Source organism: Diabrotica virgifera, chromosome 5 (genome assembly GCF_917563875.1).
Source record: "Diabrotica virgifera virgifera chromosome 5, PGI_DIABVI_V3a".
NCBI classification, from domain to species: Eukaryota; Metazoa; Arthropoda; class Insecta; order Coleoptera; family Chrysomelidae; genus Diabrotica; species Diabrotica virgifera.
This window is the reverse complement of record NC_065447.1, coordinates 10,418,609-10,433,025: the sequence shown is the minus strand read 5'-3', so window position 1 is coordinate 10,433,025 and position 14,417 is coordinate 10,418,609.

Genomic DNA, 14,417 nt, shown 5'->3' with positions numbered 1-14,417 from the left:
TACTAATGAAATAAAAAATTTTAGTAGTTCCAAAATGACACAAAATCTAGGCATCGGATAAAAAAGTTTATTTGAAGAAAGTGTATTTTTTTGTTCGTCTCAGTGGCGGTACAGGCTCGTTTTTTTAATATTGTATTTAATTACAGAGTAATTTCCACATATTAATATATTTTTTAAATTGGGCTCTGTACCGCCATTCTTTATTATATTACGAATACGTGTGCCACATATCTCGAAAAAATATTCAAAATTACAGCCGCAATCTTGGAACGCGTTTTCGCTACCTGTTGATCGCTACTGTTTCCTCTTAATGGTTAAAAATTATTGGATATGTAATTTAGCATGTTAGCAATTACAAAAACAAGGGTTGCCCGATCTAATCTTGTTTTAACTAAAGTTAATTAATAATTAAAAAATTACATTTTTTTTATAAATTAAAAAAAAATCGACCCGGGAAGATATTATTTCAGATTTTTTAGATCATTCTGAACAAAAAAGGTCTTTTGTAATTTTTCTCTAAAGTTGATCGTTTTCTAGTTATAAACAATTTAAAACTGAAAAAAGAACGAAAGATAACGATTTTCAGACTCAAAAACATAAGTATAAATATCGTTTTTGGAATTACGAAGTACCTAAATTCAAGTTTAAACCTTATTCTATCAGTTCTTGATAAGTCTTTTGGACTTATTTCATTCTGAAACATTGTTTTTTAGTTGTTAATGCCCGTCTCCCCATAAGAAACCTTCCTCATTAACATTAAAAAAAATATGTTTTAGAATAAAACATGGCTAAAATTCTTATCGAGACCTGATAGAAAAAGGTTTGAACTTGAATTTATGTACTTGTGTTTGACACTTATGATATTTTTTACTTGTGTTTTTGAGTCTTGAGAATTGTCATCTTTCGTTGTTTTTTCAGTTTTAAATTGTTTATAACTCGAAAACGATCAACTTTGGAGAAAAATTACAAAAGACCTTTTTTGTTTATAATGATACAAAAAATCTGAAATAATATCTGCCCGCGTCGAAATTTTTTTTAATTCATAAAAAAATGTAATTTTTTAATTAATAATTAATTATAGTTAGAACAAGACTTGATCAGGCAACCCTTGTTTTTTGTAATTGTTAACATGCTAAATTACATATCCAATAATTTTTATCCATTAAACAAATCGATGCAAATCGACCTTATACTGGATCCTCTACTATTACGTGAGGTTTCGCAGACGTTCGGATATAGGAAGCAATTCTTTGTAAAGACGATAAAGCGGACTTTGCTTAGTAACAAGTCAATTAATCAACATACACAATGTTCAATAAGCCAATTTTTTGCCGCATGACCGATTTATACCGGTCTTAACGTAAAATAGGTATTCACCATTCACCAGTGAACACTATCCTGGTGCATCCGCCAAAAATGTAAATTATTTTTAAAGTTTTATTTTCAAAGTTTTATTTGGTTTTTTTTTCTATTTAAGATCTTACGATCTTTTACCATTTAAGATTAGCAAACATTTTTACAAACTCTTGCCTGTTGTTCTTCCTGAATTTGTACATGTAAATCAGTAATTGTTTATGTTGACTTCTATGAAATTTTTCAATTTTAAAAAGAAATTAAATAAATAATTTTCTATTTTTATGTAAATGTTTAATCATTACCAGCTGTAAGTAATATTTTCGTGAATTTCCTTGGCTAATTTGTTCCCAGATAACAGCCAATTCATCAGATGATGATGGACCTACTCAGGAAATACCTTTTTCGGAGTCTTCTTTGATTACTTTCAGACTCTTTATTTTCTTAGGGACCTTGTAAGAATGAGATACGTAACGATTACTAAATTTTTTGGGGAACACAATAATTTTATGTTCTGTAGGCTGAAATCCAATCTCAAAGAATTAAAATGTCTGTGTTGTAGGACTTTTTAACAAATTTCTCGGCTCATTTGCGCATTATGCACCTTCTACAGATAAATATAAGCACAAAAAATTATTTCTGTCATTTTTGATGCTAGTATATACATTACTGTAGTTTTCCTCCCAATGAGATCTTAGAATATTGTTGCTTATTATATTATGGTGTTGTCAGTATAGGGGATTTCATAGTTAAATATTAAAAAGTTCTGTTCTAAAATTAAAACAGTTTGTATAAAGAAATTTAAGAACGTATTTTTAAGGCCATTTTGTTAAATTTAGATTTTCGGACAGCCATTAACAACTTGTAGAAACATAAATTTTTACAATATATTGTTACGACAGTTCCGTAATATTCACGCAACTTATAAAGAAACATAAATATACGACAAGCAGCATGAAAAAACATAAAGCAAATTATAAGAACATCCAAAGGTAAAAATGTTCCCAAAAACACATTCGAAAATTGGTATAAAAAATAAAAGCTAGGAAAATATGGCAAACAATCGAACTGCAGAAAATAAAAATGTATTAAACAACCTCACCCAACAGTCAAAAGGAGACATAGATATACTCAAAAATGAATTAATAAACGAATACCTAGGCAATCTGACAGATGACAAAACCACTGACTACTCATAAAAATGTAAAAAGTATTTTATCTACTCTATGTCATATTCATATTATGTATAAGTTTTTAGTTTGTGAAAACTGTCATTATAGATAGCAGTGCGTGAAGTGTTTAAAGTGTGCGTGAAGTAACAATGTATTTTAAATGGGACTTACTTTTTCGCACTGTTTTTGACAAACATTCATATTATCAAATATCCTTAACTTTCGCGTTGTCATGGTGATGACATAATGAGCAATAAATTACGACAAAAGTTTTGACAGTTTTGTGGTTTGAAAGAAGTTAGAATTTTTAAATGTCAAAGTTCTAAAAATTGTAGAATAGAAATAAATTCCAGTGACGAAGAGTTACAGTTTTTTTATTTGTTAATTTGTTCATCATAGATAAAATATTGTATGAAACTGTGCTTGAAGTACTTTTTGTGAACTTACGCGATGTATAGCACTCGCTCCGTTGTCGCTCGTGCTCTAAACATCGCGTGCGTTCGCAAAAAGCATACTTCACGAACTGTTTCATAAATAACTATTTTAAGTGATTGTGTAGATTTAGTTTTCCTTTCTTTTTATCTTCCTCTGTTACACAAATGTCAATAAAAAACAGAGTATTGATCCCCAAATAAAAAAAATTTATGTATTTAATATCATTTTGATCTTTGGAAAGTGTTTGTTTATTTAAAATCTTTAGTTCCCATAAAAATTTACTATAATGTATGTAAAGAAACGACGTTAAATATTACTAATTATTCATTGATCTCACGCTTTTTAACAAATAATTGGATTTTTTGGAATACAGTGAGTATCAAACTTATAAAAACAGTCATAACTAACAGCACCAAGACATCAGACACATAAACCAACTCAACTAAGTACGAGAGAGCGCCCATTGTATGATAATACCTGCAGTCTCTTGAAAGTGCAAGTGCAGAGAAACTGTACAGGAAATATCAACTTGACGAAAAACTCAAATGCCAAACAAGCATGATATAAAAACCTGATTAGCGAGAAAAGTAAAAGCATTGTCGAAGGTGAAACTAACATAACATTATATCATGTTGGATTGATTGAAAAAGTGGAGGTGTGGAAAATTTCAAATTTACATTGCAGGAAGAATATTAGTATTGTGTAACTTTACGGGTTTATACAGGGTAAATTGCAAATTCTGAAGGTTTTCTTTCAAATTAAACTGGTCTACACTGTACGAAGATACAGGTGTGTCAAAATAGTAAAGGTTATGACTCGCCCTGTCATTTTGCTAACACACATATCGTTCCCTCAGTTATACAGGGTGTCCCGAAAAGAATGGTCATAAATTATACCACACATTCTGGGGTCAAAAATAGTTCGGTTGAACCTAACTTACCTTAGTAGAAATGTGCTCATAAAAAAAGTTACAGCCCTTTGAAGTTACAAAATGAAAATCGATTTTTTTTAATATATCGAAAACTCTCAGAGATTTTTTATTGAAAACGGGCATGTATCATTCTTATGGCAGGACCACCTTAAAACAAAATTATAGTGAAATTTGTCCACCCCATAAAAAATTTATGGGGATTTTGTTCCCTTAAACCCCCCCAAACTTTTGTGTACGTTCCAATTAATTCATTATTGTGGTAACATTAGTTGAACACAACATTTTTAAAACTTTTTTGCCTCTTAGTATTATTTCGATAAGCCAGTTTTTATCGAGATGCGGCTTCTTTTTTACTACATTTACATAAAAAATTTATGGGGGTTTTGTTCCTTTAAACCCCCCAAATGTTTGTGTACGTTCCAATTAAACTATTATTGTGGTACCATCAGTTAAACGCAGTGTTTTTAAAACATTTTTGCCTCTTAGTCTTTTTTTGATAAGTCAACTTTTATCGAGATGTGGCTTCTTTTTAAAAATATACCAAAAAATTTAAGTTATAAATAAATTTTCAGATTATTAACAGGTGTCTATAATCATACTGAACCATATACAAATAGGTGGTGGATTCAACAAATATTCAAAATATCTCGATAAACACTGGCTTATCAAAAAAGTACTAAGAGGCAAAAAAGTTTTAAAAATATTGTGTTTAACTAGTGGTGCCACAATAATAATTTAATTGGAACGTACATAAAAGTTTGGGGGGATTTAAGGGAACAAAAGCCCCATAAAATTTTTATGGGGTGCACAAATTTCACTATAATTTTTTTTTAAGATGTTGCTGTGATAAAAATTCCTCATGTCCATTTTCAATAAAAAAACCTCTAGGAGTTTTCGATATATGAAAAAAAATCGATTTTCATTTTGTAACTTCAAAGGGCTGTAACTTTTTTTGTGTGCACTATTGTGTATAGGTAAGTGAGGTTCAATCAACCTATTTTTGACCCCAGAATCTGTGGTATAATTTATGACCAATCTTTTCGGGACACCCTGTATAAAGGCACAATTCAAAAAAGTAGATTTTTGGGAAATCGCGTTTAAAGATTCTGGTTTCCAAAATTACAGCTATTTTTTCAAATAACATGCTTATTATTTAAGAGGCTACAGTAGCGAGCAACAGGTAGCAGCAAACGCGTTCCAATATTGCGGCTCTAGTTTTGAATATTTTGTCGAGATATTTGGCACACATATTCGTAATATAATAAAGAATGGCGGTACAGAGCCCAATTTTAGAAATATGTTAGTACGTGGAAATTACTCTATAACTAAATAAAATATTGAAAAAGGGAGCCTGTACCGCCATTAAGAAGAAAAAAATAAAAAACTTTCTTCAAATAAACTTTTTTATCTCATGCCTAGATTTTGTGTAATCTTGGAACTACTAAAATTTTTTATTTCTAACAAGAAATCGAACATATTATAACTAAATAACTAATTAGGCAACATAGAGAAATTATCAGTGTCATTTTGACAAACCTGCGTCAGATTTTCTCTAATTTGTTCTGTCATCTTTATTGATATCAGTCCAGTGCAGTAGTGTGTTAATTTAAGAATTCGTTATAGTTGTTTCATAGGAAAATAGTGTTTATTGATAGTTATTTATTATATTTTTGTTGTTGTTGTATAAGTTGTTGGCCTGTTTGAAATAATAGATTGTTGTTAATTGTGTTTTAGTTCAGTTCTATGTAGGTAGGTAAGTATATTTTACGTAAAAACATTTCGAATTCTAATGCGAGTATAAAGATTTAGGAGGATATTTTATTTTTAACATATTATCAATAGTTTAACGAAATGGGAAAAGTTAATCAAACGACAGATAAAGCGAATAATTCCAAGAAAAAGTCCATTAAAAGCCGTGCCAAAATTATGAGAACATCGAAATTGGAGCCACCACAAATTTTAACAATGTAAGTACCTATGAGAAGTAATCTACTGTTGTCATACAAAAAAAAAGTGTGAAAAGTTGTTTCCCATGAAAATGAAATTCGTAATAAATCTATGTTTAGGTACAGAAATCCTGACTACGGTACAAATGCCAATTTTTTTTAGGTAGATATTCATAGTCCTGTCGCCAAGGGGGTACAACGGCCTCCTTTATTCAGATGGTCTTACCCAAGATTTTTTTATGTATCTTGACCCGTAGAACACGAATTTGTTGGGTAACAGTTGATCCGGATGTCGATAAGATTGTTATAAACAAAGAACTTGAGGAATTACATAACAGCGATTTCTCGCAAAACAAAACATTTTTTTTGTATTTTTTGGGTCATTCTAAGCAAAAACTGTTCTGACAAGTTTTTTCGTAGGATGCATAGTTTTCGAGATAAACGCGGTTGAACATAAAATCGAAAAATTGCAATTTTTGAACCCGAAAAAATTTATTTTTGCTAAAGGTGATACAGTAGCGATCAACAGGTAGCAAAAACGCGTTCCAAGATTGCGGCTGTAATTTTGAATATTTTTTCGAGATATTTGGCACACGTATTCGTAATAAAATAAAGAATGGCGGTACAGGGCCCAATTTGAAAAATATATTAATATGTGGAAATTACTCTGTAATTAAATACAATATTAAAAAAACGAGCCTGTACCGCCATTAAGAAGAACAAAAAAATACAATTTCTTCAAATAAACTTTTTTATCCGATGCCTAGATTTTGTGTAATTTTGGAACTACTAAAAATTTTTATTTCATTAGTAGTTCCAAAATGACACAAAATCTAGGCATCGGATAAAAAAATTGAAGAAAGTGTATTTTTATAAAAAGTGCAGGAGCTAACAATGCCGAGGAAGATCTATCAGGCTGCATCTCACTTCCCGCCTGTCCAGCACGGTAAAATTCCAACAAAGCTTAGTTCCGAATACTCAGATTACGAGTAGAACTAATCAAAATAATAAATAATCATTCCATGCAGTACGACTTAACCTGGTAGATTTCCCTCGACCTTCTTAGCTCCGGCAATTCGTTGGCTTGCAAATTTTAGAAGCCACAAGCCACGATTGGTTTAACCAGAAGACTAGTTCTAAGTTTTATTTTATTTTTGATATTGTTAATATTAGAAGTAAAACTTTCGTTCGTCTTTAGCAGATACCGCCACGGCATTCATGCCATCATTTCGTTGTGAACCGATAACGGTAGCCCGAATTTTAGTAGTTCAAAGAGAATGAAATATGCACCTCTGATGGGACCCTAAGAAGGGTTAAAGGGTGTTCTAGAGTGCCTTTGGCGCTCTATGAACTAAATAAAATAAGACTGCTCTCGTTTCGCTTCACAATGTAATTATTATTTATTATTATTTTTTCGTACAAATACCTATGTTAACATAAAATTTTCACCCATTTGGGTTTATTTTTATAAATATTTATTTACTAATAACAAAATTGTTTTCGGTTACTTCCATTTAGCGCGCCTATGAGTTAAATTGTCAATAATATTAATCTTACATAATGTCAAAGATTACCAATGTTGCCAAAGTTTATGATACTATCTCCCGAAGTTATATTTTATTGCTACCTGTTGATCGCTACTGTTTACTCTTAAGTTATAAATGTGAAATTTGGCAGATTTGTTATTTGATAATTGCACTATAAATAGCAATGAGAAAAGAAAATTAATATAAATAAGTTCCATTAAGGGGGGGGGGTGGTATGGTTTGAAATCAACAAATCAAGCACATTTTTGTGAATTTTTTTTGAAGCTATGGTAGAATCATTTTATTTTTAAATTAAATAAACATATTAAGTACAATTCAAAGAATATTTAGAAAAAAATTCAATCCAAAATATTGAAAAGTAAGCCATTGGTGACAAATTTTGACAGGCAGCTCACAAAAAAATGGATTGGTGGACATCAGAACTCGTCACTAGATCATACGAAACAAAAAATTCAAAAAGATTTAATTAGCTTATGAGTTTCACGAGGTAACAACGTCGAGTTTTTTTTTTATTTTATTTTAACTATTTATAATGGGAAATAAGCCACAATAATATTAAAAAATGATTTTTATTAACGTTTCGACGTTTAATTTTTTTTTTATTTTACTAAGCAACAACATTTTTGTTTATGGTAATAGTATTTTGTATTTTGACAACGGCACCCGATTTGGGCGTCGAAACGTTAATAAAAATCATTTTTTAATAATATTTTGGCTTATTTCCCATTATAAATAGTTAAAATTGTAAAAATTCCACAAGAAAATAGCTTCAGAACAACATTTTTTTATTTTAATTTTTGAATTTTTGGTATCACTCAGAAATCAAAAAAAATGAAATTTTTGGTAAAAATTTTGTGAAAATCAACAGATTTATTATTGTTGAACAAAAAATAAGCAAAAAAAGAAAAATATCTCGACGTTGTTACCTCATGAAATGTCTCAAGAAAATCTGTGCAAAATATCAGGTAGATCGGCCGAGTAGTTTTTCAGTTACAATGTCCACCGCATTTGAAAAATCAGTTTTGAGAAAAATGCGTTTAAAGTTTTGACAACTGCATCTTCATCTTCTTATTTGTCTGCCAAATCGTAAAGTGATGCACATTGGAATATGGTTTGGAATTGGTTTTTTGAATCGAGGAGTAATCTACAAAAGAGAAGGCGAACAGTTGTTTAACGTTTCTCACTACGCTCAAGCGTGCTGGCGCGAAGTCGCGGCAAAGCGAGTCGAAGGTAGAGATATTCAACACGCTGTATCTCTGGTAATTTGGCTCCGATTATTTTGAAATTTTCAGAAAGTATTCTTGAAAGTATGCACTTTTATTTGAAATAATAAAAAAATTAAATATTTCAAACCATATCTCCCTCTTAGTTACATGTAATTGAAAAAAATTCTTTCAAGTTAGTCCCATCTAGTACAAAAAAACATAACAGAAATAAGGAACTGTTTAAGTTTGATCCCTTATATTATAAATGATCTGTCACTGTTTATGCAAAATAGCGATCTATCATGAATTAGACCCATTTATTTATTATATTTTGCATAATATAATGGCTCAACTAAAAACTATCCTATATAATACAAAATGTTAAAACACAATCTAACCAGGATTTTCGTCATAGAAAGACATGTTACTGATTGCTCCCTTGTAGCAATAAAACCAGAGGTGGCCGGGGGGAGTGAGAGAGAGACATAAATATATTTACCGAACCATTCATGTTATTTTTCTTCCTCTGTCAACGCTAACCGGTAGAAAATTTCATTTTGTGCCCATATCATTCAAAATCATAGTTAACACAAATTTTGAGTTGAGCCCTTATATTACTGAGGGTGCGATATATAAATTTTTTACAAAAATTATCAAAAAAAGACTGGAGGCTAAGTTAGACTTCTAGTAGCCTAGAGAACAAGCTGGATTTAGATTTAAGTATAGCACTGGCGACCACTTACTGGTAATAAAAAAACCTGATAGAGAAGTCTGCAGAATACAACAAACCATTGGCACTGATATTCGTGGACTACGAAAAAGCATTCGATACCATAAACGAGCAGAAAATATTAAAAGCATTGACAGCATGCCGAATAGACCATCGCTACACTAACATGATAAAATATATCCACCAAAAGGCAACGGCTAGCTTAAGACTATCTGAAAAACAAATAAATAAATTCTGTATACAGCGAGGAGTGCGGCAAGGAGACACCATCTCACCAAAGCTATTCACAACCCTTTTAGAACACACTTTTGAGAAGGCAGATCTGAACGAATCTGGTATCAATATATATAAATCAAGAGAAGCTCAGTCATTTGAGATTCGCCGATGACATCGTCCTTATAGTCAACCGTATGGATGATGCAATAATAATTGTGACGACGGTGTCCGACAAGGGGGAGGGAGCCGTGAGTGCACATCCGACGTCGTTCACTTATTTACTGAATACTCTGTGTGAAACAATTCTACAAGAATGAATAGAAATAAAATATTCTATTCTATTTAGTTACTTAGTACATTGTATCTATTTATACTTAATAAAAGAAATGGCATTGGAATCAAAACAAAATAAATATTAAGATTTATATGATGCAGTTAAGAAAGCATAGGAACTCCGATAAAAGTGTTGTCTTTTGTCCCAATAAAGCTAATTAATTATTAGTTGTACAGTGAATTGAGAGAAAAAAGTAAGCGGATATTAATGAGCTACATAGTAATACTGATTTGGATACAGTCGTAAATAAACTTGGAAAGCTAACTTTAAAAAATCCAGAAATAACATTGAATTTTAAAAAAATCTCTAAAAAGGGGGGTCATGAGTCGCAATTACGATGTCAATATGAGGGGGAGTCAAATTTTTACGACGTAGTTTATGGAGGTTCCCTAATTCTAAGGTGATTCTGTGTTCGTCATAATGAGTTTTTGGGTAAAAATTGTAAATTGTTTTTTATGTATATATTGTGTGTTGCCTGTGCATAGTGTAGACATGTGTTTCACATTTTCTTATCTATTGTTGGTATATTCTTGTTATTCACCTTTTCTTTAAGTATTGGCAACCAAAGTCTCCTGCATTGCTGATGGATTTGCTACACAGTTTTTTTTTCATTTAGTAGCATTAGGAGTGCTTCTTTGACTTTTCATGATTATTGATTTATCTTTCCACTGTGATGTGTGTTCATTGTCCCAGTTATGTTTGCATATCTGTGATTTGTCGAAGTCTCTGTTTTTGATATATGCTTCGTGATGGTTTATCCTGACACTCAGTGGTCTTGTGGTTTCACCCATATAGTGCAGTCACTGAAGGTTTTCACCTCCGATTTCGTTGACCCTCCATCGATTTTCATGAAAATTGGTGAGTACTTTGAGGATACCTGAAGGAACAAAGGTGACATGATGCCAACTTGCGCTTTTATCCTGGGGGTGAAAATTATTTTATTAAAAATAATACCATAAGTCGATAGAGGGACAAATTATAAGCAAAATTTGTTATATAAAGTTATTAAAATAAATCAACACTTTTTGAGTTATTAAAGACCAAAGATTTTATTTTTTCGTAAAAAAATGCATGTTTTAAATCGGTTTCTCACGTATAAATCAAAAACTATAAGCTTTTACAAAAAAGTTATTATTACTGAACTTGAAGATAATAAAAAATTTAATACATTCCTCACATAAAGAACTAAACTAATGTTAGTTCAAAGTAAGTTATTGGCAATTGAATGTGTATTTTTTTCGACAAGTACTCAAATCTAAGTATTCAAGCTTAAATAACGGGAAAACGATGCAATGTATAAAATATTCCTGCAAAACATTTGCCAAAGTACTTCGTAATACCTATCAAATGAGCTCCAGAACAAGGTAATAGCATCAAATTAAGCAAGTTATAATGAAAATAAAAGAACCGTTTCGAATTTTTTAGGAAAAAGTGAAAAGTAAAACATACGCCATCCATATCCACAAAAATTAAAATTTATAGTAATCCTTACAAAAACTTCTTTATATTAGCATAAGTAATGTTTTCGATAATTTTGACCAGTTTAGAATGCATATTTATGAAAAAAAGATATAATTTAAAAAAATCATAACATTTAAAATTATTGTAATTCTCATATTCTTTTGATAATAACTGCAAAAATACTCAATATACGTAAAAAATTATATATAATCCAATTTTAGTTTTTTCTGTGCCAAATATTTTACCTGTTTTACTATTTCTATAGGGTAAAAAATAACCGAGATAGAAACGTTTAAATCTTAAATTTTGCTGTGGGAACCATGCAACCGGGGTCATTTAACCTTTTATTTTTAAAAAAGTAAGGGGTTTAAAAGATTAGGTTCAACGTGTTTAAATATAAATTGGAATTAACTTTCAAACAGTTTTTAGATAAACCTGATATCGTAAACAAGAACTGAGTTATTAAAAAAAACAATAACATTTTTAGGAAAAAATTTTAAAAGATAAATTTTGAAAAGCTTTGGAGCATAAATTTTAACGCTATCAACATGTTCGGAGGCTCATTTAATAGATATTTTTATGTACTTTGACAAATGTTTAATAAGTTTATGTTATAAAATGCATCAGTTTCCCGTTATTTTAGCTTGAATACTTACAGTTTTTTACTCGCCGAAAAAAATATACATTCAATTACCTATAACCCACTTTTAGTTAAGATTAAAAGGTTTTTGTAGTAAGGGGTATATTTCATTTTTTATTAGCTTCAATTTTGATAATAATAACTTTTTTGTAAAAACTTACACTTTTTGTGTTATTGATGAAAAATTGATTCAAAACATGCATTTTTCTCAAGAAAATTAAAATCTTTTATCTTTAATAACTCAAAAAGTTTTGATTTATTTTAATAACTTTATAGAGAGAGAGTCTGTAAAGTGGAATAAATTCAATATCTCAAATACTAATTGTTTTTTTGGAAAATGCTCAGACCCGTCGATTAGTATTTCAAATTGTCCTTTTTGACATTCAATAAAAATTTATACAGGGTGTCCCAATTTAGAGATATGACGTCATCGTCGATTTTCTTAAATGGCAACACTGTCATTTTGATAGCTAATTTGATAGGGTTTGTAAAGTTATACATAACTGCAAAATATCAAATTTTTATTCTCTACCATTTACAAGATAATAGAAAATAACAAAGTTATATCTGTAATTTGGAATATATTCAATAATTAAAATACTAACTGTTTTTTTGAAAAATGCTCAGACCCGTCGATTAGTATATCAAATTGTCATTTTTAACATATAATAATAATGTATACAGGGTGTCCCAATTTAGAGATATGACGTCATCGTTGATTTTCTTAAATGGCAACACTATCATTTTGATAGCTATTTTGATAGCGTGTGTAAAGTTATATACATCTGAAAAATTTCAAAATTTTATTCCCTACCATTTAGAAGATAATAAAAAATAACAAAGTTATGAAGAACAAGAAGTAATCAAATAATAATTGAATTTATTTATTTCAATTAAGCAAATGCTCATAACGTTGCCCATTGACAATTTGACAATAATTGAGGGCAACATTATGAGTTTTTGCTTAATTTATTGAAATAATTAAATTCAATTATTAGTTGATTACTTCTTTTTCATAACTTTGTTATTTTTTATTATCATCTAAATGGTAGAGAATACAAATTTGAAATTTTGCAGTTGTGTATAACTTTACACACCCTATCAAAATAGCTATCAAAATGACAGTGTTGCCATTTAAGAAAATCAACGATGACGTCATATCTCTAAATTGGGACACCCTGTATACATTATTATTATATGTCAAAAAGGACAATTTGATATACTAATCGACGGGTCTGAGCATTTTTCAAAAAAACAGTTAGTATTTTAATTATTGAATATATTCCAAATTACAGATATAACTTTGTTATTTTCTATTATCTTGTAAATGGTAGAGAATAAAAATTTGATATTTTGCAGTTATGTATAACTTTACAAACCCTATCAAATTAGCTATCAAAATGACAGTGTTGCCATTTAAGAAAATCGACGATGACGTCATATCTCTAAATTGGGACACCCTGTATACATTATTATTGAATGTCAAAAAGGACAATTTGAAATACTAATCGACGGGTCTGAGCATTTTCCAAAAAAACAATTAGTATTTGAGATATTGAATTTATTCCACTTTACAGACTCTCTCTGTATAACAAATTTTGCTTGAAATTTGTCCCTCTATCGAATTATGGGGTTATTTTTAATAAAATAATTTTCACCCCCGAGAAGGGGTGTATTCCACCCCCAGGGTAAAAGCGCAAGTTGGCACCATGTCACCTTTGTTCCTTGAGATATCCTCTAACCACTCACCAATTTTCATGCAAATAGATGGAGGTTCAACGAAATCGGAGGTAATAGCTCATATCCACCTTCAGTGACTCCACTAATATAGTAATTGTTTTATTCACAGGGTACTTGTAGATGCAGTTCTTTGACCTTTCCTGTTTGTTGCTCGGTTTGGTTTTGGACCGGATAGATCTGTGGTGTTAATTGTTTTTAATGTTGTTGTTATGTTGTATTTATTAGAAAGTTATTAGGTTTAGAAAGGTTGTCAATGTATATTCTTGACAGAAAAACATAATTAAAAAAAAATGAACAAAATAATTACAAGTTCCTTAACTTTTTTTTCCTTTTCGATTATCTAAGAACTTACACAACAACTAGACAAATCAACGTGTCGAATTAGGCAGTATTTGCGTGGCAATTGTTACCTCTTCAACGGTTGAATCCTCACCAAATTGCTCGGAGGTGACTTCCCGGGTATACTTTAGTCGGTAACTATCACGTCACGAAATAAAGAAGTTAAAAAGTTTAAAAGACACCTTCCACTTCCACTAAATGCTCCTGTTGTTTAATTCCTATTATTTGGTACAAATTATATACAGAACAGTCACGATATCTAGTTACATGCATCTACATCGCGAGAGTGTAATTACAGAAAGCGCTGTATATTTTCGATAATTTTCTGTTAATTTAAATACTAAAAACAGTTGAAAACACTCCTCTTA